This window comes from Triturus cristatus, chromosome 1_1 (assembly GCF_964204655.1).
Source record: "Triturus cristatus chromosome 1_1, aTriCri1.1, whole genome shotgun sequence".
In the NCBI taxonomy this organism is placed as follows: Eukaryota; Metazoa; Chordata; class Amphibia; order Caudata; family Salamandridae; genus Triturus; species Triturus cristatus.
In genome coordinates this window covers 720,846,358-720,870,486 of record NC_140579.1, presented here as the reverse complement: position 1 = coordinate 720,870,486, position 24,129 = coordinate 720,846,358, and positions in this window count along the sequence as shown.

Below are 24,129 nucleotides of genomic sequence, written 5' to 3'. Positions count from 1 at the left end.
ATGTCTTGCAGACATGTGTATCACACATGTGTGCACGTTTCCCCGGTTCTGCACACAATGCCTACATCATGAGGAGTAGTCGCATTGCAACGCTGATGTCACAGATGCCAGACCAGAGTGCCTGGCTTGTCAGTGTGTACTGACTGTTTACCATTGTGTGTGTTTGGCTATGTTGTATTCCACCCTCTTTCAAAACTCAGCTAATTGTTCAATTGTTTGTATGTAGGTGACTCCGGATACCCCAACATGCCGTGGTTGCTGACACCCCTCAGGAACCCTGTGACACCAACCGAGATGCGCTACAATGAGGCACATGGTTGGAGCAGGAGGGTGATTGAGCGGACATTTGGTCTCCTGGAAAGCCGCTTCCGCTGCCTGGACAAGACCGGAGGGGCCCTCCCATATGACCCTGCAAAGGTGTGCAAAATTATCCTTCTATTGTGCATGCTACACAACATGGCAGTGCGGAAGAAGTTGCCTCTCATCCAGGATGACGATGACCTACCTCCGCCACCTATGGAGGATCCAGGCCTGGGCCACAATGCCAGTGATGATGAGGATGATGATGATGATGATGATGATAAGGGTGACGTCTGCACACAGCTCATCAACAACTTCTTCACCTTGAATGTGAGTTTACAGGGTTGTTATGTCAATGTATTGAGTTAGCCTGAAATGTGTTGGGGCTGAGTGTGTCTGTGTGCCACTTGACTGGATGCGTGCAGTGATGTGTCCTTTCAGGTGGTCTGTACTCCACAATAGTGTTGAACTGCTAACTTGTTTCTATGTAGGTTTATTTTGACATGTTTTGTGCATGTGTATTGTATTTCTCTCCTGTTCTGCTGTGCTTTTGACTGTGTCTTGTGTCCGTCCTTCCCAGGGTACTTTGCCTGTTTGGTCAACAATGACCCCCAACACCCAGAATCCAACACCAGTGTGGAAGTTGTCAATTCCCATCAAGTGATGCGCCACACACCCTGGACTTCACTTCTCTGACACTTTGCGACCGTGTGTCCACTGTAACGTACAATTACCTTGCAACTATTGTGGAATAAACATGTTGCTGATGTGTAATGAACCTGTGCTATGCTTTGTTAGATGCGTTGTCTGTCTTCCCACATCTGACTGACATTTGCTTACCTCACCAGTGGGATTGTTACCACTGACTGTGGATAGGTGTGGTGTCTGTGCATTCCAATGTATTTCAGGTCAACATCATTGTGTGGGATGAGTTTCATGGCCAAGGTGAGTATGTATTGTGGTGCCATAGTGGTGTGTCTCCCTCAGATGTGTCACATCACCATGACTCACATAACGGTGATCACATTGTTGTAGTATTTGGCATGCACTGTGTTGTTTAGCAGATCAACATCTCCATGACACATGACAAGTTGGAATCACAACAGAGGCAAGTATAGTGTACTGGTGATTTTATTTACAAACGTGTGAGGATAGTGCACAGGATGGTGGGTGCTGTACTTTGGGTTTTGAATCCAAAGTTCACAGTAGAGTTGGAAGTGTTGGTAGCTGAAATGTCCAGAGTAAAGTCCACAGTCATCTGCTACATTGGACCAACATGAACCCTCCATATCATGTATGCGAGTTGTGTTAGATACGACAAGGTGAGCGGTTTGTGCACAAAGAACATTGTCCAGAGCAGGTTTAGAGGCCCTGGGGGATGTGCATGAACATCTGCCTCTCACTTGTCCTTCTTCGGACGACCCCTCTTCTTCTTGGGGTGGGGGGGGGGGGGATTCTCATTTGCAGGCATCTGCGATGCAGAGGACTCTCCGCCAGAGTCATCCGCCCTCCCTGTGGCACTGGCAGATCGTGCAGCAACAGATGTTGTGGCCACACAGGGAGGTGTGGACATGTCGGTGCTTATCTGGCGGATGCATTGGAGTATGACCCGATGCACCGCAGTAAGTGCATCCCACTTTGCCTCCATGCGGCCATGATGGGCAGCCTGCTCCTGTTGAATGTCCTTGAGGATCCCCACTACCTGGCCGAATCCTCCGGTGCTATCCTGGTACGCATCTATGATGCGTGCCAGTTGGGGGGGTCATCATGCAGTCCAGACCCCTCTGCAAGGCGTGCCCTCTGCCTACCACCCCTCCCAGCAACCCTATACATACGGGCAGGACCTCCGGCGGCACGCACGGGTGACACTGGGCCCCCTTGGGTGTATGTTGCTGGTGGTGATGTCCGTGGCTTCCTGGGGGTCCTGTGTCCCTGTGCTGTCGGTGTTCTGTGGCCTTGGTCTGTCCATGTTGGCTGGGGTGCCCTGTCTGTTGCCAGATTCTGGAGGCGTGGGTACAGGGGGTGCAGATGTTGGTACTGCTGGTGCTGCATGATGACTCACACCGGAGGTGCCAGGTAGTTCGTCGTCATCCGAAGAGGACAGCGACAGATCCACACCAGAGAGCTGAGGGTCCACCAGAGTCTGGGACAGGGACTCCTCTTCATTTGGTGCTGTGTCCCCAGCACCAGCTGTGTTTGAAAGAGACACACAATGTAAGTTATGTTTCTACAGGCATCAATGGTTCACATCATGACATTTTCTACTGTACGTCAGGATGCGCGCCTGTACACTGCTTTGTCCAAGGTTGTCAAGGACAGAGATTTATATTGTTGTGGCACATTGCCCAGCCAAAATGAAACATTTCAATGTGCATGTCGAAGTGTGTGTATGCCCAGCTAATGTATAGATTTGGCTGTACATGGCCAATACTACTCAAGGGCCATCACGTTGCTGACACAGGTGAGTCATCCCTGTATACATTTGAGCTTTAACAAGGACATATGTGCAATTCCACTGAGGAGATGTAAGATTGGGGCATGTGTGGTAGCAGACTTTGCTAGTCTTTTTGTGTGTCACATTGGTGAATTGTTCCGAAATGGTCACAGTCCGGTATGCCTGCGATCTCTTGGGAGAAAGTGTTTTTTACAGTGTTCCTAGTTCCCATCTCATTTCATACAAGTGATGATGTCACCATCGTTAATGAGTCTGGTGCTGAGTTTTGTACGTGCATATGTGATTTGACTTGTCGATGTTCTCCATGGTGACATGGATTGGGCAAGGTAGCACTCTGGCTTTTCAATGTTCATGACAGTGAGAGCCGGTGGTGTGTGTGTTGCGGTTTGGCTGCTGTGAGAAGCAGGTCTCCTCCAATGCAGTCCAGGTTAGACCTTGTGTCTACAGCGTCTATGTCAGTGAGTGGTGGGTTGTGTGAAGGATGCATATGTTTCAGCACGATGTAGGAGTGGAATGCAGCTCACAACAGCACCGTGTGTGAATGAGACCATGCTATGGTGTCAGCTATATTGGTGTGTCCATTCCATTCACTGTCAGATGTCCCCTGTCAATGATGTATATGTGAGTTCCTGTGTGTTTTGTGCAATGTACTATATATGGCTCTCCACACTTGTCATCTGCAAGACACACCTCCAAAGCCAGGCCAGGGGGCACCCCTGGACACTGCATCCCCAGACAGTGAGTTTGAACATATGGTTGCAATGGCTGTGTGTGCGACCGTGTTTGGTTTGGCCAGTGCATATGTGTGATTTTCAGCCACATCATTTATCAGGCCCATGTGTCAGACATCTTGCCTGGGCATCATCTTTGTGAGTGACTGGTACCACGTGTGAAATGTGTTTTAGCATAGAAGGTGTGTGTATGGCCAGCATCGGTGTTTGTTTTCAAGTCAGGACCTCCTTCTCCCCCAGGCCAGCTATCCCATCATGAAGCGTGCCACCATTGCAGTGGGTGCAGGTTATCTTTCAGGATGTCAGTCAGTGCAGTCCTGGTGTTTGTTGGTGCCCAGTTCCCCGCATGGCCTTGTGCTCCCCACAACAGAGCCCAGTGTCAGACATCTTGTCAGTCCATTCCCACTCCCTATGAGGCGAACATGGTTCAGTGTGAGCTTGCTGTGCCATGTGGTTGGGTGGGGAATGTCTGTGACTGCAACTCCCATCATGCTTTTGGCTACACCCCCTTCCCAGCATGCCCATACTTCCTTCCTTTTGACTCTGCTTCCCTGTGAGGGGGTGTGACAGCAATGGCAAGATGGCTGACTGTGCAGTCCTGGTGTTTGTTTGGCTACAAGTCCAAAGAGAGCCCCTGTGCTTCACATAGCAGCACCCAGTGCAGTGTATCTTTGGGTGAGATTGCACTACAATGTGAGTCAATGCATTCTACCCAGTGATTTGTGTGGAGTTTGTGTTGAGGGGTGTGTGTGTGTCTCCACATGCTGGTAGGTATGGTCAGAGCGGTCAGTCCTCCTTCCCACCCAGCCAGATGTCCCACCATGAAACGTGCTTCCATTGGAGGACGTGCAAATTGTCTTTCAGGATGTCAGGCAGTGGTGTCCTGCTTCTGATTTGCGCACAAGCCCTACCAGGGCCTTGTGCTCCCCACAGCAGGACCCAGTGTCAGCCATCTTGTCAGTCATTTTCCACTCCCTGTGATGTGGGCATGGTTCAGAGAGGCCTAAGTGGGCCAATTTTGAGGGGGAGCATTATCTGTGACTACAACCCCATCTTGCTTTTGGATACACTCACTTCACCTGCATACCCACTATTCATTCCAGTCAGTCATCTTCACTGTGAGGTAGTGTGTTTGTGGTGGCAAACTGTCTGACAGTGTTTATTTGGCTTTGTGCCACTGCCTTGCTCTATTTGTTGGTAGGTGTGTACATGTCATGACACAGTTACAAGTCACTATGAGATGGCAGGTGTTGTGTTTGTCTGACTAGCATACACATCTTGGGATGATTATCTATTGGTTACTGTGGCTTTGCTAACGGTGCATGGTTTCACTGTCCCCTTGCCACACAATATTGAGTATGTTGGTTGTGCACTCACCAGGATCTGGTATGTCTGCTAGACCATGGACGCTCTCTGGTGGTAGGATGTCCCGCACCTTCTCCTCCCAGGACCTGAAGTGTACTGGTTTGGCAGAAGGGCGCTGACCCAAGGCGTGATTTTTTCTCCCTCCTGCGCACGTCATAACACCTGTTCTGGATATCATCCTTTGTACGCAACGTTGGTGCTTGTGCGTTCACCTTGTCCACAATCCTCGCCCACATCTTTGTTTTCTGTGACATGGGGGTCCTTTGGACCAATGTACCAAACAAATGTGGCTCTACTCTGATGATCTCGTCTACCAGCACTTCTAACTCACTATCTGTGAACTTTGGATTCTTCTTTGGGGGCATGGTGATGGGTAGTGGTGGTGAGTGATGTGTGTGTGTGAGGGTGCAAGTGAGGGTGGGTGAGTGTCGGTTTTGCTAGCTGTATGTATGGGTGCTTTTGGTGAGGTGCTAATGGTGTGAAAGTTGTGTGATGGGTGAGTTGTGAGTGTGTCTGTGGTTGCTGTGTGATGGTGTTTTCTGCTGGCTGTTGTCTTCTATTTGCAAGGATCATGGTAGTGATTGATGTCCTTTATATAGGTGCAGTTGTGGGTGTGTCTTTGTTCCAAGTTTTTCTGTTGATATTTATTGACTTTGTCATTGCTTGTTTGGTCCTTTTTTGTATTTTTTCCTCTGGGTTTTCTAGGCATGAAGGAGACGTTCTAACCGAGATGGACGTTGATGTTGGCTCGTGCGGGCTTCTCCGGGTCGTTCATGCTGACTTTCTTCTGTGTTTCATACTCGTCGGTCGCGGAGATCTCTATTGCTTCAGGTCTCGGTTTTCTGTGTGTGTCGGTCATGCGGCTTGGGCTCCGTGCGAGTCGGTCTGGGTTTACACGCATTGCATCGTACTGCGCGGATCGGATATTGCAGGTACGTGTCGGTCGGGTTCATCCCTGGTACGTCGGTCGGTGCAAATCGCGTCCGTTTTCCAGGTTTTCCCTACGGCTTGGTCGTATGGCTTGAATTCCGTGCGTGTAGTTTGTAATTCACGCGCATTGCATTGTACTGCACGGATCGTACGGCGCCGGTCCGTGTCGGTCGGTCTCCGTTCCGGGTCCTTGTCGGTCAGTACGTTTTGCGGCGGGAATCGGAATCGGCCCCTATGTGTGAGTGACATTATACTGTTTGCGAGAAAGTGTCACTCAGTCGTTGAAGGTCACTCATAATTACACTTAAATTAGTAAAATGTCACACATAAGCAAACTTGAAACCTTGGCAGGTATGATTTTATTATCTATATTTATTACTGTCACGAGCAGTTGTCATTTCATGTGTTCACTGTTGATGGCAAGATAAACAAACCAGGCCTGTTTAGTGCTTTCAAGAGACCCTAAACGATGGAGCTCCGAAGACTGCCTAAGAGCATGGGATACATGATCCCAAGGGGATACCCAATATTTTCAGTGATGCTCTTGCTCGGAGAAACTAACTTCTAATGACATCCTTAGAACTTGAATTTGGGTTGCTTTACCTCAAGATGCAGTGTATTTGCTGCATTTACACACAGGTGGCACAATATGAGACCATGTTCAAACTATCATAGTGTCAGCTTGTGTTCTGATAAAGGGATGTGTTTGGTAATTAACAGGCTTAAAAGCTAGTAGCTTTCTCACAGACCCGAGGACACAGTGGTTGTATTTGAGTTCAAAGAAAAAATTATTTCGTGGAATACCATTACTGAGAAACCATTTCATCTAAACTGATAAATGGCTATTTTCAGAATAAATGGCATTTACCTTTTCATAGAGACCAATGAATGAATAAAAGCCTTTATTGTGGATTAATTAAAATAATTACAAACAGGAGGTATTTAAAAAACATTAGATTGTGCGTGGACACAACAAAGCATTGTAACTTGAAAAGTAATATCGAAGGTACACCACGTTTTAGTGCAGTAATCACACAATATTTTAGCAGCATTTTGAACATTTTCCTCCAATTCCTAGTTTAAAGTGCTAATGCTAAAGTGCCCATATATATATATAAACATTGCGAAAGTGTCAACCCTCTCAGGTTGACATTCTATTTCTAATTTTAGAAATCAGATGTTTCACACAAATCACAAATAACTATGCTACATTATATATGAATCTAATAATTAAAATATCTAAAACGTTTTATCAAAAATGCCTCTACTACACCATGTTGTAAAATATACAGATAAAAAAAGTCAGTTAAAATGCCATAGATAATGATCATTGTACAATTCCTTTTCTTAAATCTTCTAGGAATTGCATACACTGACCTCTTTTGATATCAGAAAATAAAGTGCCATATATAAATACCATAGTTAAAGTGCCACTGTGCAAATCATTTAAAAGAATCCTTTCTCATGTTCATAAAAATCTAAACAGTTGTCAGATTAAGGTATCATTGACAACAACATCTTTGGGGCAGCATCGTTGAGCGAGCCAATTATTGGTCACAAGCCCCTAACCTCTGGTGGCACACTCAGTTAACTTTTTTTCTGCAATGAGAATAAACTTTACAAACTGTGTGGTCAAATAGGCCGATTTCCGAGAGTGGCAAATTATAGTTGCTTGGTGACATGTCCTCACCCCATTTTCTTTAAAGATGGATTTTAATAGGGTTTAGCAGTTGAGGACAAAGAGATAAAATATGCAATAATGATTCATTATCAAAACCACATAACCTACAACTGTTTGAGAACCATTTTTGTACCCATGGGGGGTTCCTTCCTTGGTGGGATATCTCCCAAGTCGTAACAGCAAATATTTGTCTCTTATAGATGGTTTTAAATGGGAAATAAGATAAGATTGTGGCTCCAATTAAATAACTGAATTGATAACGGACCATGCATGGCTGTTTTGTGCAAACTCATCCTTATCCAATAAAATCATTAGGAAATTAGCAGATTGATTTGGTGTCTGTCTGAACTCGGCTTTATTTCTAGCTACATCTTCGAAGGGCGGAGACTTAAAATTGTTTAGGCTCTCCGTTAGATAGGATCTCCAACCCTCAGCATGCTCATACTCCATTAGTTCCTGCCAGCAAGAATTTGCCAGTGTGCCTGGGTCTGAACAAAAAAAAGGAGTATAGAGAGTTTAAAAATGCAGATTGTCTTATTAAAGACTGTCTTTTCAAGCCAAATTCCAATCCAAGGTTGGCATTCCCGATATTCTTTGGAACTCTAAATACTGACTTAAAAACTTTTATCTGTAGATTATCAAGAATTTTTGAGTCTTTCCCTTGAAAGATTACTGACCCATAGTCCAAAGAGGAAATCAACTTTAAGTGCTCATTGTACGGACATTCCAGCGTATCTCAGCTTTCTAAAAGCAAAAGACAGCGCTGTATCTTTTGCCTATAAATTAAGAAAATGCTGTTTGAAAGACATTTTGTAGTCAAATGTGATACCTAAATATTTATAAATTTTACAATTTCAATCTTTAAACCATTGATGTTCCAAACTCTCATATCTGACTTAGTCGAACAAATCGTCATTATTTTTGTTTTTTTGGTGTTCATCTGTAAGCCATTGTCTAATATATAGTTAGTAAAGAAATCTATTAGTCATGATAAACCTATGGGAGTGTCCCTTAACAATATTGTATCATCTGCATACTGTAGATATTTTATATTATGTCCAGCTAGGTTAGGTGAATGAGTATTAACATTTTTAACATGTGAATGTAGATCGGCCAAAAAAAGATAAAAAAGGTAAGGTGCCAAGACACAACCTTGTTTAAGACCACTAAACGTTTTAATTCGATGAGCTGTACAGCTACCGTCCCCTACCTTAACCTGGACCCACGTGTTGGAATATAGCAATATAATCATATCTAACAGTTGGTTCGGAATACCCCATGCAGATAGTTTCGCCCAAAGTAAACTGCGGGGGACAGAATCAAAAGCGGCTTTAAGATCAACGAAACAAATGTATAACTTTTGATTTTTATACTTTGCTTTTTCAAATAATAGAGCCAATAAGGTCAAGTTCGTAATCATTAATTCCCCCCTTCGAAAACCAGTTTGAAATATTGGAATGATTTTTTCTTTGGCGGCCCATTTTTCAAGATCATTGAGCAGACAGCCCGAGAAAAATCTTGCCTCCACGTCGGTTATGGCAATCAGCCTATAGTTAGCTGGATTGTCTAATGGGCCACTTTTGTAAATTGGCTGGATTATGCTTCCCTGCCATGAATCCGGGTCCGTCTTGAATTTTACAACGTCATTAAACAGTGGTGTTAGGATTTCTGACCAATGGTCTGGCTTAGGGTTGAATACCAAGTTCGGAATCACATTTGCCCCTGGCGCACCATTTGATCTGATCCTGCATATTGCCAATTTGACTTGATGTACCATCCATGGTTCCATACCTGACGTTTTGGCTTCGTTATGTTGTCGATCACTTCTAATAGCTCTGCTATTACCATTGCTCAAAGAACTTAACATGGAATAGATGATAATGTTGCTCAGGGCTTTGCCTGTAGGGGCTCCCATATGAACTGTAAATAAGGGCTTCCCAGCGTTGGTCAATAAATATTGCCGCTGTTGGCTTTTCTACTACCATTTTCAAGATTGTTTATTAGCCCCCAAAATATTTTCGGATTTTTTGTTTTACTGGCAAAATGCAACTTATCCCATATTCCTTCATAATGTATTTGTTTGGCTTTCCATATTTCATATTTGTATTTTCTTCTCATGAGTTTAAAACTGCCCACTTGTGAAAAATTTAGACCACAATTCAGTTGCCTGAGGATTGCCAGTGTAGCTTTATTAAGCTCCCTTTTTTGCTGATGTAACCTAGTTGTGTACCATCCTGATCTTTTCGGCCTTGTAGGGTTTCCTCTTGGTGTTTTTTTGTCGAGGAAAACGATCTAAAAGGGAAGCACAGAAACATTGCCAGATTTCAACCATTATCTTCCTTTGACATTTCTCGGTTAGTGCTTGGGCAATTGCAGGTTCTATAAATGCCCATATTTTCATCTAATTTGATGGATTCCATACCAGCCTTTTCAAATTATAGGCCATTGGCCTGGTTACCATAGACCTTGACTCAGGCAAATGTTGAACCGATATGGTCAGTGACATTACTTGTGGGTTATGGTCACATTCTATTCTTGGGATCACCTGATAGTCACGAAGAGATGGGGCAAGATCCCTTGAGATGATAGAAAAGTCAATAGTGGAGTGTTGACGTGAATTTTTATATGTTGGAATGCTCTTCGTACTATTTTGTACGTATTCTTGTATTAACATGAGATTGTATTTGTTAAGCATAGAACGGCACATCTGCATAAAAGCTCTGCTTGGTTTGTCAGCTCGGTGTTTGGAGAGCAGATGCATGTTAAAGTCTCCTGATATGATTAACATAATTGCCGGGTATTGATATTTCAATGTTTTAACTACTTGCCGTAGCGCAGTAAGTTGGGCCATCCTAAAATAACTTTGTGTTTAAATAAATATTTTAAAATATTATTAGTTGTTTTAGATCCATTTTAATACATAGAAGCTAGGGACAATGACACGTATGTGGATAGTCCACCACTTGCGCGACCATAGGCGAATGAGCGAGACGCAAAGTTTGCGTACTCATGATATAATGATATCCAATAAGTGGAGATTCAGACATGTTCCACGTTTCCTGGAACATTAGTACTTCAAAGTTCTTTATGAAGGTTGCCATATCTTGATCCTCAAGTAAGGTTGTTAGGCCGTGAGTATTCCATGAACAAATATTAAAAGGTTTGAGTGTATTTATAAAGTTATTTGAGCATCAATTGTTCACTCCAGCTTTCCCTGTAGCAAGAATCTTCGGGAGCCAACCCCAATCATCACTTGGTACCGGCTTTTTCTTACGCTCCTCACAAACTCATAAGCCTGAGGCACCACTTGTAACTGTTATCCCAGAGGACAATGCCAGGTTAGATAGAGGGCCTATGGCTCCCTTTAGAACCCTAATATGGCCCCGGTCGATTCCCTTGTCACAGAATTTGACAAAGTGGGGCTCGTTGTTAATAAGGTGGGATATTGATTATTGTTACACTTCTGCAGCTCGATGCCCAATTTTTCATATTGGGCACTATTTTCGAAAGTTTTTTTAGCAATCTCTTTGCGATGCCAGGTTGTGCAGGATACCTCTTTAGTGGGATTATTAGGATCTTGTTTGAATTGAACCCAGTCTAAGTTGTTCGTTGTTAGTTCCTTAAGTTCCAGAATTGAATTCAACAGTTTTAGAATGTTACCACGATTTAGAATATCATGAGTACCCCTTGAGGCGTACCGTGGGCTAAAAATTATTTTAATGGAGGAGATGGGATTTTTTTACGGCAGACCTTGGGTTTTCCCATCTCTTGATGTGGTATCATCATCATTACATAGACCAGCGTAGTTGTCGGAAAGCTGGAAACTGGGTGCAAGGTGGAATCGTTTCTATTGTTGTCTTGCTTTCCTCTTACCGTATTTTGCATTGCTGTCTGCAGGTTGCCGCTTCTTTGAGTGGGCCATTGAACTTGGTCAGGGCCAGGCACCTGGGAGTTCATAGCTTCTATCGGGTATGATATTGTTGATTTGTTGGCATCGTCTGCAGCAAGAAGTGCCGCAGCTGGTTTGTTTGGGCGAGAACTCAGCCCATACGTTGTTTCACGCTGACAAGATTCCAAAAATGTAAATATTTGATAGATTTCTTTTGGTTTGGAGAGGGGGCTGGTAGTCATTGCTTTGTTTATTTTCCTTGATTAGCTATGAGCTTTTCTTAGTCTTGTCCTTCCTCGTTTAGTTAACCCTTCCTGTGTATGAATAGAAGCTGAGGCCGAATTATCGATGACTTGAGTGGTACTTGCTTCTTGTGCTGGTAGTAGCTTAGTGGATTTTTTTTACAAAGGTCAGGGGATCTTAATGGGCTGCTTTGTAGAATATCCTCCCTTATTGATTGATTTTCCCTTTTTGTCCCCTTCCTTGTTGATGGTATTGGATTCCGTGGCTGATCTTTACGCCTATAAGAACCTTTTTGTGTTGCTAGGTTTATTTTTCCAGTCATGTTTTTATCCTGTGTGATCGTAGATTCAATAGGGGAGGCCTTTATTAGTGTTTTAGTATCTGGGCAGCAGCCATGGTCATAAACAGTTGTGCAAGTTTGGTATTTAGCAATTCTTTCCGACATTGACTTGACCTCCGCCACCATGGATCCCACAATGATAGGTAGATCTGAAATTTTGTCTATCATGTGAGCGCATGTACATTTTTTTTTTTTGCAGAGTTTTATATAGCGCGAACTTGACCCGAATCCTATCAGGTATCAGAGCGCTTTACATAGCACCAGTTACATGAGGAAATTCATTCATTTTGTGTTAGGCACGGGGAGATTAAGTGATTTGCCCAGAATCACAGGATGTTTAGCGTCATTAACGAGACTCGAGCCCAGTTCCCCAGGTCCGAGGTCGAGCGGCCTAGCCATTAGGCCAACTCATCTCCCCATGTAATCTACATGTACATGTAATAAATTGTCAGATTGTACCTTTGCTACTAAGGTGCCGATTCCAATCCTGTAAAACCCGGGTACGAATGGTCGTACGGAGCGTATTCTCCGTACGACTCGTACCCGGGAAATCCACCTTACAAACCAGCAAGTATGATTCGTATAGAAATACCATTTCGGTACGAATCGTACAAAACTACGTACGGCTAAAAAATACCAACTATTCTGATCCGGGACATCGCGTACGTGACGTCCGTACGGAGTCCGACAGCGTTTTATGGACCAGCAAGTACGATTCGTGCCTACGTCACTCCGCACAGCTCATTTTTTACGGCAGCCAAAAAATCCCGGGAAATTGAGTACGACGCGAATAAGGAGCACCGGTACGCGACGGAGAGCCATGGACCCCATCCTACGTGTCATCCCGGCTCTCCTAGCCTACGACCTGGTGGACCGAACCCGACGCACACGCCGTAGAAGGTGAGAACAACACCCATGGGTCAAGGGGGGTGAGGGGCATGAAACATACCCCCAACCCAAATTAAAACATACAATATGGAGGACATACATTACCTCCAGGGTCTGGTCACTTCGGGGGTGTGTCCACCAATCCCTGCGTACCGCAACAACGGAAGTGACGTGTACGCGTACCCGTCACCACTACAATGGTGGTACAGACCGTACCCATGCTCTGAGGGCGTGTGTACGGTCCGTACCACACGTACCCCTACGTCACCACTACAATGGTGGTATGGGCCGTACCCACGCTCTGAGGGTGTGTGTACAGTCCGTAACACGCGTACCCCAACGTCACCACTACAATGGTGGTACGGACCGTACACACGCCCTCAGAGCGTGGGTACGATCCATACCACCATTGGAGTGGTGCCGTAGGGGTACGCATGGTACGGACCGTACCCACGCCCTCAGAACGTGGGTACGGTCCGTACCACCATTGTAGTGGTGACGTAGGGGTACACGTGGTACGGACCGTACACACGCCCTCAGAGCGTGGGTACGGTCCGTACCACCATTGTAGTGGTGACGTAGGGGTACGCTTGGTACGGACCGTACCCACCCTATGAATGCGGGGGTATGGTCCATATCACCCGTACCCCTACGGCACCAGTACATTTGTGATACAAGGCGTACACACGCCACAAACGTTGGCTTGGGGCCTGGTGCAGCATATAACCAGTATATTGGGGTGTGTGTATGCCCAGGACAGCAGTGTACAGCACCAAGGGTGCAGGTGGGTGGGTGGGTGGCTGCCTAGGATTCCCAGCATTGGACAAAGACATGTAAGGTGTGGGTGCCTATCACTCCCAGCAGTGGACAGAGACATGTGAGGGGTGGGTGCAGAGGAATACCAGCAGTGGACAGAGACATGTGAGGGGTGGGTGCAGAGGAATACCAGCAGTGGACAGAGACATGTGAGGGGGTGGGTGCAGAGGAATACCAGCAGTGGACAGAGACATGGGGGTGGGTGCCTATCACTCCCATCAGTGGACAGAGACATGGGGGTAGGTGCCTATCACTCCCAGCAGTGGACAGAGACATGTGAAGGGTGGGTGCCTATCACTCCCAGCAGTGGACAGAGACATGTGAGGGGTGGGTGCATATCACTCCCAGCAGTGGACAGAGACATGTGAGGGGTGGGTGCCTATCACTCCCATCAGTGGACAGAGATATGTTAGGGGTGGGTACCTATCACTCCCAGCGGTGGACAGAGACATGTGAGGGGTGGGTGCCTATCACTCCCATCAGTGGACAGACATGGGGGTGGGTGCCTATCACTCCCAGCAGTGGACAGAGACATGTGAGGGGTGGGTGCCTATCACTCCCAGCAGTGGGCAGATTTATGGGGGTGGGTGCCTATCACTCCCAGCAGTGGACAGAGACATGTGAGGGGTGGGTGCCTATCACTCCCAGCAGTCGACAGAGACATGTGAGGGGTGGGTGCAGAGGAATACCAGCAGTGGACAGAGACATGGGGGTGTGTACATCATTAACAGATGACCACAACTCCATGGTTGTATGTATGCATCCCTAATTTTCGACTATGTTGATAGTGCCATAACAACACATCACTGACAGCAGTGTCCCACTCCCATGAGGATGGATGTCTTTCCCCCACTGCATGACACACCACATGTGGGTGTGAGGACAAATGACACATGCATACCCACCCCTGGCAGATGCAGCACAATACACACACAGAGATCATGCCACAAGTCTGTATAGTTATGTCAATGCCTACTAAACTAAGAGAGCCAAAGGGAACACGCACTGTCACGCACATCCCAGGACTGATAGGAATGTACAGGTGCTGGGACAGCCACCAAGATGTTGTCTCTCATGGAAGGAATAGGGTGGAGTTCCCACGGATGCAATGCCCACAATTGTGAGTCAGGTGCCCAAATACCTTTCAGAACAAGTACCATATGTGTGCTAGGCTAGGATTACACACATGCATAGTACGGAAAAGGGAGAATTTCTCAATAAAGGCATGTCAACATACTCAATACACAAGCACAGTGACTAGCAAGGATGGCACAGACGATGCAGCCGGAGACATTGCAGCGCAGGCATGGCCATAGTTGAAGGGATCCGATCACCAACAAAGGGAATTTATACACAGGTCAGCACAACAATTGCGCAACTCTCTGCAGGGAAGAGGTCAGGTGCCACGGAGGAAGGAACACTCCTTGGTACAATGTCTCAAAAAACAAATAACACACACGACCAAAGATCCTTCGCAGAGACCTTGTGATGGCACGCAGATCCCATGGTCCACCTCATGACCATCAGACTCGAACCTTTGCCAGAAACATAACACATTACCACAACCCCAACTCCTGGAGCATCAGCACCAACATCAATACCTGAAATAGTGTTCAAAGTAAAAAGAAAATGCTTTAATCAGCATAATTATTTTTTTCAAGAACACTATATACAAAAGCCAATGGCTAGTCCAGAATAGAAGTCCTTGGGGAGACACATGGGCACGCGTCTCCCCTAGCTTGCCTGCACAGTGGAACCCTCAGGTTCGTCGACTGTGGGAGGGGGCATCATGTGGGGAAGGACCAGGCACCGCAGGGACAGGAGGTGTAAGGGTAGGTGTGGTGGGTGCAGGGCCGGACGCCTCCACCACAGGGGGTGGGGGCAGCACTAAAGGAGGAGGTGAGCTCGGTGCTGCACACTTCTGCCAGGGCGTCCAGAGTATCCCCTGCAACGGAAGAGGGATGGGGTGCAGCGCTTCTGGGGGAGAGGGTGGACATGGGGGGGGACTCAACTCCCCTGCCCGGGGAGTCCCTTGCCCGCTTGCGGGGTGGTGACACAGTGGGGCTGAGGCCCAGCACAGACATGTAGCTCTCCTTGTTTGACTGTGTGGCAGGGGAGCCAAGGGGAGTGCTTTTGGAGGGACTGGGTAGTGAGGCATGCGGACTCAGACTGTGGCTGCGTGTATGTCTGTGTGCCCCAGACCCAGTGGGTGTGCCTTTATCCCCCTGAGTGTGCGTGCCAGGAGGTGTGTGCTTGCCCTTACGTGGTGGTGTGCTGCCTGTGTCTGGTGGGGTGTGTGCTTGGGAATAAAGGTGTGCATGGGACAGGCATGGGAGTGGGAAGTGTGGATGGGGCTGGGGTAGGGGGGGACGAAGCGCTACAGGAGACTCACTGGTGCCGTCAGTGAAGAGTCCATGGACCTCAGCAACATCCGTTGGTCAGACATCGTTGCTGACATGCCCTCCATGAATGACACCATCTGTGTCAGCAGTGTGGTGTGGCCATGGAGGACATTCAGCATCGATGTCTGGCCAACCTACAACTGCCGCTGAATGTCCACAGACTCTGCAGTGAGGGCAGCAGGGGTGACAGGGGAAAGGGGTGCGGTGCCTGGCACGAAGGAGACATGGTGGTGCCCTGCACAGACAAAAGGGACCGGAGCAACTGGGAGGGCGGTGATGGGAATGGAGGAGGCGGTGACAGATGTTGTGCTGCTGCCAGGTGTTGTAGCAGCCTCCACCCCCTCGATGAGTTCAGCCTCGGACCCGTCAGCGTCGTAGTTGGTCTCGCCACCAGACAAGTCCTCCGCCTGACTCCCCTCGCCCTCCGTGCCACTTGCTCCCGCAGACTCGCCTGCACTGGTGGCACCGGTGCTGGATCCCTCTTCCAGGTCCGTGCAGGTGTCTCCCTCGGTTTCCTCCGATGATGCTGTGGGCAAGGTGAAGATACAGAAAATAATCAGTCACCTGTATACATCTGACACATGAGTGAAAACAAAATAGGTCACAGTGCATATCAGGCAATGCATCATGAGTAACATCTAGATTACTCCGCACATATGTAAGCCCTGTACTCCCCAGTTGGTTGACCCACCATGCCACATGGAAACAAGGAAAAATAGGACACAACAGCCAAAAACTTGAATTAGAAATATACTGAGAAGCTAGTGTCTGGGAACAGTTGAGCACAGCAATACTATGAAGGCATGCCACCTCTTGTTTACTGTGAAAGAAACAGTATTGGTGCACCCAAGGCTAAATAACAGACCTCAATGCTAAAGGTGTCCCCACACTCAGAGACCTGTAAGTACTTTGGAAACCCAAACGAAATACATTTTGATCCCTAGGGAATCACACCACTTTACACAATCTACATGTTTAGAATGTGTGAATGTGCCACTTTGTGAACAGAACACACATGTGCCTGTATAAAAGAAGTCACACAAGGAGGTGCGCACAAAACTACATTTACACAGTCATTGTATGAGCTGCCAGCCTTATTCAAAGAAGCCACTGTTAGAAAGAAATGGGGTTTCAGAAAGTACATATACATGGGACCATGGCGGTCTGGGTGACTTGACACTCGTAAGTTGGTATCACCAACAACCAAGGACTTACCCAAATGCCACCACACTGTGGGAACATGGATATGTATAATCTGAAAAATAGTCTTATTCGAACTGTGCCTTTCTTTAAAATGTGCCAGCGTGTTCCTTGAAAGTGTAAAGGTGGTTTCTTGTGCACTTCCTTGGGAGACATCAGTCATGCAGGCACATTATTGTCCTTCACAACAAAACATCAAAGTCAAGCATTGAAAACATGAAGACATGTTGACAAGTGTAGTGAGTGCCAAGGTACAAGACTTTTTGACTAACAACTTGAATCATGCCACCTGTCACATGGCCATCTGTACCATGATAACACAGTTGGCAACACATCTGACCCACTGCCTGTCATGTGGCGTGGCACACATATCCAAACACAGGACAATGCATAAGCTAATGGGCCAGCAATTGTGTTGGAATAAGGAACACCTGCACTGAGGAGACACCCTCATGGCAAGCCAGAATGTCCACACAGATGTCAGCACACAAAGACAAAACTACGTAGCATCTGGATCACACACTGGTGCCAAAAATGGATGAGCAGGAATCATGTATTTAAACTATTGACACATGCTGCAAAGCACAAACATTAAACCCTGCACAACATCACTGGGTCACTGCATGTTGAGTGTCTGTCCAGACAATTATCACACACAGGTCAGACCTGGCAAGGAGTCATATGGTTTGGACATGTAGGCCTCGCCCGCACAAACCCCCCCTACCTGAGACAATGTGATTGAGACAGATCAAGAAGTGACACCTCTTAATCAGGGTTTACAAAAATGTGCATCAAGAATTCCTAAATGTACTCCACATCACCTCGTGAGGCTGCCAACATATATTTGTGACAAACAACCATCAACAGCTAGTTGTGAATAGACACACAGGCACTGCCCAGTGAGTGTGAGTATGCACAAGCCAAATGGGGTCACCCTGTCCAGTGGACACATGTAGCACACTTTAGATAAATACAAATGAGGCCAGGGAACAATGCCACAGAGGCCAACCTATGCTGAACACACAGAGAATGGGCACAGTGTTGGATGACACACATGATTACGAGGCAAGGGTGTCTCAGGGGACTGTAGTGGGCACACTGCTCCATGGTCCTGGAATGATCTGACTGTAACATGAGCAATCGTCCTGGCACTATGCATATCTCCCACTCATGCACATCATGTCTGAGGCCAAAACATCGGTCATGCATGCTGCAAGTCTGTTCATTTGAAACCTCACACTCCTATGTTGAGACTCAGCATCAGTGGCAACAAATATGGCCCCCCAAATGACTGAACAGGACAGGGCACAGGCAAGGTACCAACACATGTCACAGACCACCCCCACACATGATGCAGAAAGCAATGTGCACTTGGATTAACTGGCAGCCTAGATGGCCATGTGCAATAGTGATTACACACAGACCAGGGAACACATGTCAAGGAGGGGAAGGGAGGAAGAACAGCACCGGTTGACTTGGGGGAACAGGATATGCACTGCACATATAAACCCTGGCAGTGTATCCAGGCGACTGAGCACTTCCAAAAGCTGGTGACACACAACAAACACACATGTACCTACCCCTTCCTTGCTGCTGTCTCTCCTGTAACTACCTATCCATGTCAGGGAAGACCACCGCTAGGACACGCCTCATCTGGTGGGTCAGGCATCGGCGCCCGCCGTGGGGGCGTGGAGGTGAGTCCCCCAGCAGGACCCGGGCGATCCTCCGGGTCCAGAACCAGATGTCCTGCCACCGTTTTCGGACTTGGGCTAGGCGCCGACTGCGACCCTCCACCGATCTCACGGCCCTGACGGCCTGCTTCCAGATATCCCCCTTCTCGTAGGCAGTTACCTGTGAGGATGACAAAGTGAGACAACATCACGACACCTGCTCCATGTCAGAGAGACACACATTTGAACATCTTTGATATGTTGAACAGGGCATAGGATGCTGCCAAGGAATAGCATCTTTGTCATATGGACATTGGCCTCTGTGGAAGCCCCAATGCACTACATGGCATTGAAAGTACACAGGTGGCATGAGGGGTGCGTCACACTCCATGCTCATGGCACACACTGTGCATCACAAGCAACACCAGGCTGATGGACAGCACCTTCAAGCAGTTACATGCCCCAGGCCACTGACGCAACCTCAGCAGAGTACACAGACACAGATCAATCACATGCCATTGGCAACAGCGGATACAAACCTCACTCTGCACATGTGTCACTTGCCTGTGGGGTGTCACAGGTGTGGGGCTAGCTCAGCAAGTCAGACACACAGCACGGCTTACTTCTCACATCAGATGGGTAGAGCGGTTGCCTCCTCCATGCAGCTGTGGTGCAACACTCCACATAGACACTCACCCACATGACAAGGAACATTCACACACATCAATGTCCAGGGGGCGTACACATCACTTGGACACTCTCACCACAGCTCCACTCAACTCACACACATCTGTGGGTACAGTCACCTGTCACACCGGGGGGGGACCACTGAATTACCTCAGGACAATAGACAAAAAATGCCACAAAGGATTAGCCAGGCTGAATGTGTCATGCACTATGCAGTGAATGTCACAGTAAGCACAATGCAAGTGAGGAGTGCACACATGAACTACATCATGCTCTGCATGGGAGACATAAGCCATTCCCCCCCTGGGACCCACTCTAAACAACATTGCATGTCTGTCACACCTGGACACAATGCCAGAAGTGACAGTCACAAAAAAGGTGCACAGTCAAAGGTAGTGGAGTCAGCACTCACCTGCGCCCCTGGTCTCCCATACAGGCTGGTGTACTGTGGGAGGATGACATCCAGCAATGCCTCATTCTCCTCCTGGGTGAATGGCTGGGCCCTCTCCACAGACCTTGACATGGTGCCAGAGGAAGCACAGACAGCAGCAGTGTTGTCAACAGGAAAGTCGTGCAGGCAAGTGCCCTCTCATGGGTTCTGGCTGACTTATATCTGTCTTGCTGAGGGGGCATTCCTTTGGAGGAGTACATAGTGATTGGTCAGATTCATTCGCATCTTACGTTTACTCCAATCCCTTTCCACATACACCAGTGACAGCATTTGCATCGTTCAAATTTTGAGCATCATGTCAAGTCAACAACCACTTTGCAACATTGTATTTTGTGGCCAACTGACTTTTCCAGGACACCTGATGGAAAAATTTGAACTGAAAACTCTGTATCCATGACAACCAGCATGCATTTAGTGCCTAATACTTGTCCCTTATGTGTCCCCTATGTAATTTTCAAATCCACACACAAGTACGGTGCGTTTCACACGTACCCCTACGGCACCAGTTGCACAGTGCGTTTGACACGTACATGTACGCACTGGTAGTACACGTACCCGTACTAACAGTGCCTACACGTACGTGTACTACCAGTGCCTACAAGTACGGGTACGCACTGGTAGTACACGTACCCGTACATGTACTATCAGTGCCTACACATACGTGTATGCACTGGTAGTACACGTACCCGTACGTGTTAAACCAGTACATACACGTACGGGTACGCACTGGTAGTACACGTACGGGTACGTGTACTACCAGTGCCTACACCTACGTGTACCACCAGTGCCTACATGTAAAGGTACGCACTGGTAGTACACGTACCCATACGTGCACTACCAGTGCATACACGTACAGGTACGCACTGGTAGTACACGTACCCGTACGTGTACTACCAGTGCCTACACGTACGTGTACTACCAGTGCATGTACTACCAGTGCCTACACGTACGTGTACTACCAGTGCCTACACGTACAGGTACGCACTGGTAGTACACATACGGGTACGTGTACTACCAGTGCCTACACGTACGTATACTAGCAGTGCCTACACGTACAGGTACGCACTGGTAGTACACATACGGGTATGTGTACTACCAGTGCTGGTACACACTGGTAGTACACGTACCTGTAGATGTACTACCACTGCCTACACGTACGTGTACTACCAGTGCCTACATGTATGGGTACTATCAGTGCGTACAGGTACGCACTGGTGGTACACGTACCCGTACGTGTACTACCAGTGCCTACACATACGTGTACTACCAGTGCGTACCGTACGTATAGGCACTGGTAGTACACGTACGGGTACATGTACTACCAGTGCGTACCCGTACGTGTAGGCACTGGTAGTAACTGTTCGTGTAGGCACTGGTAGTACCCGTACATGTAGGCACTGGTAGTACACATATGGGTACGTGTACTACCAGTGTGTACCCGTACGTGTAGGCACTGGTAGTACACGTACGTGTAGGCAGTGGTAGTACACGTATGTGTATACGGTCCGTACCACGTGTGCTCCTACGGCACCACTACTATAGTGATACGGACCGTACTTGTACAGTCTGTACCACGCGTACTCCTACGGCCACACAACTCTAGTAATACAGACCGTACACACGCCCTCAGAGCGTGTGTACGGTGCGCTTCACACGCTTAGGCTGTTGATAGGATGCACACACGAAAGGAATGGAGGTCTCAGACTCGCACAAGGATGTACATCAAGTCATTGTCATTGCTGTCCTACATGTGCAGGGCCTAGGTGTGTCAGGCAGTGATATTGCACATGTCTCCTCATGTATTTGCTCAATTGATGTGTGATGACCTGTGTACACATGTCATGTGTGATGTGACACATTTCCCCTTCACACTTTGCACATGGGTGCATGTAGTACAAACGTGTCAAGCACAGCATCACTGGAATGGCACAGTCACCACCACCCGCAACTGTCCCCTGATGCCAGGGACAGGGACACTAACAACTGACATTTAACGACCAGCGTGCACCGATGTGACTATGTCATGTGTGTGTCATGTGTTCCCATGAGCTTGCTGTTGGTGTTCCGTCAACTGCATCTGCTGTTGCTGCATCCAACATGTGTCTGTGTGTAGATGGGCATGGCACACATCTACGCACACCATGCCACATGTGGATTTCCACATAACGTGTGTCTGTATTCATTGAACATGATATTTTGACATGAGGACATATCTGCGTCGTCTCAATGTCTGTGTTTTCTGTTTTCATGTGTACCCCTTCATCGCAATGTGTGTGATCTGTACATTTGACATTCCATGTGATCTGTGTGTCTAGCTTGCCGTCAGCTGTCTGTATGAGATTACATCCTTCAAATGCAGATATGTGGATGTATGTCACTCTTGTGATGTCTCTGGCTGTTCACTGACACTGGCCCACAGCTCGTTTCAGGGCATGTCATGTAGACTTGACAATCAACGGGTATAGCTGGCTTTTCGTAGGAGTATCACCTGGCTGGCATACGTGTCCCGGATGTATTGCACAGACCAGACTCTGTATGTAGCATATGCGTATTAGCTGTTGAGCATATGCTCAGTTCATTGACATTAATGTTGTTATGTTCTCACTCTTCGTTATTCATTCCAATTTTCTGCAGGGCACCGCCTGTCCCCAGACCAATGCCAGACTTGGGTGCCATGAGGGAACGTGACTGCATACGACGTTACAGATTTACCCAACAGTTGATTGAGGACTTGACTGCCAAGCTGGCACCACACCTCCAACCACGACACAGGTATCCTACTGCGCTGATCCCCAAGATGAAGGTGATGGCAGCCCTACATTTTTTTGCCACAGGTACGTTTCAATTCACCATAGCTGATGTTGGTGGCATGTCACAGACGATGTTCAGACGTGTCCTGCATGATATTTTAGGAGCCATGTTGGAGCACCTGGATGAATTCATCCATTTTCCGACTCCTGAGGAGTTGACAGGTGTCAAGGGTGATTTCTATGCCCTGGGAGGGATGCCCCATGTCATTGGGTCCATTGATGGGACACATGTGGCTTTGGCACCACCACAGGCACAGGAGGTCGCCTATCGCAACCGTAAACATTACCACTCTATAAATGCCCTTGTGGTGTGTCTTGCTAACATGCTGATTTCCCATCTCTGTGCACGTTTTCCAGGGTCAGCACACGATGCCTACATCATGAGGCGTAGCAGGGTGCCACAAATGATGCTGCAGCTGCACAACGAACGAGCATGTCTTGTTGGTGGGTATACTCTGTTTGTCCTGTGTTTTGCGGTATCTTTGTATCTTACGGCATCTCCTGACCCACTTCTTTACACGATGTTTCCATGTAGGTTACTCTGGCTATCCCAACATGCCATGGCTGAGGACGCCTCTCGGCAACCCAAGATCAGCTGCAGATCACCGTTACAACAATGCACACGGGCAGACCAGGCAAGTGATTGAGAGGACGTTTGGCCTCCTGAAGAGCAGATTCCGGTGCCTTCACAAGACAGGCGGGTCCCTCCCATATGCACCGGCACAGGTCTGCAAAATCTTCGTGTGCTGCATGCTGCACAACATGGCAGTGGAGAAGGCAGTGCCACTCATCCTGGAGCAGTCTGAGCAGGAACATCCACCTGTGGAGAATGAAGGGCTTGGTCACGAGGCATGTGAGGAGGAGGAGGAGGATATCCGGAGTCAGCTCATACGCAACTTCTCATAATGGTGAGTCACTGGGTCTGAGTGTGCACGCTTGGAGCCTTGTGTGGCATGTGTTGCAATGTGTGTGTCCAGCTGACTGTATGCTAAGTGACTTAGAAGTGTGTTCTGATGTGTCACTCGAGTGATGATGTCATTCCACACATTTTAGCTGAGACACTAAATTTTCAATTCGCATGGTGACAACATTATTCCTGTAGAGTAAATGACCATGTATGCGGATAATAATCTTTTAGCTGACTTCTTGTGTGTCTGTCATCCACAGGTTCTTGCGCATGTTGTCTGGTCGTGTCATTGTTGGCCTCCTGCTATTCCTCATGAGTATTGCAACGTGTGCTGAATCAGCGTTCCATGCACGGACATGGGGAA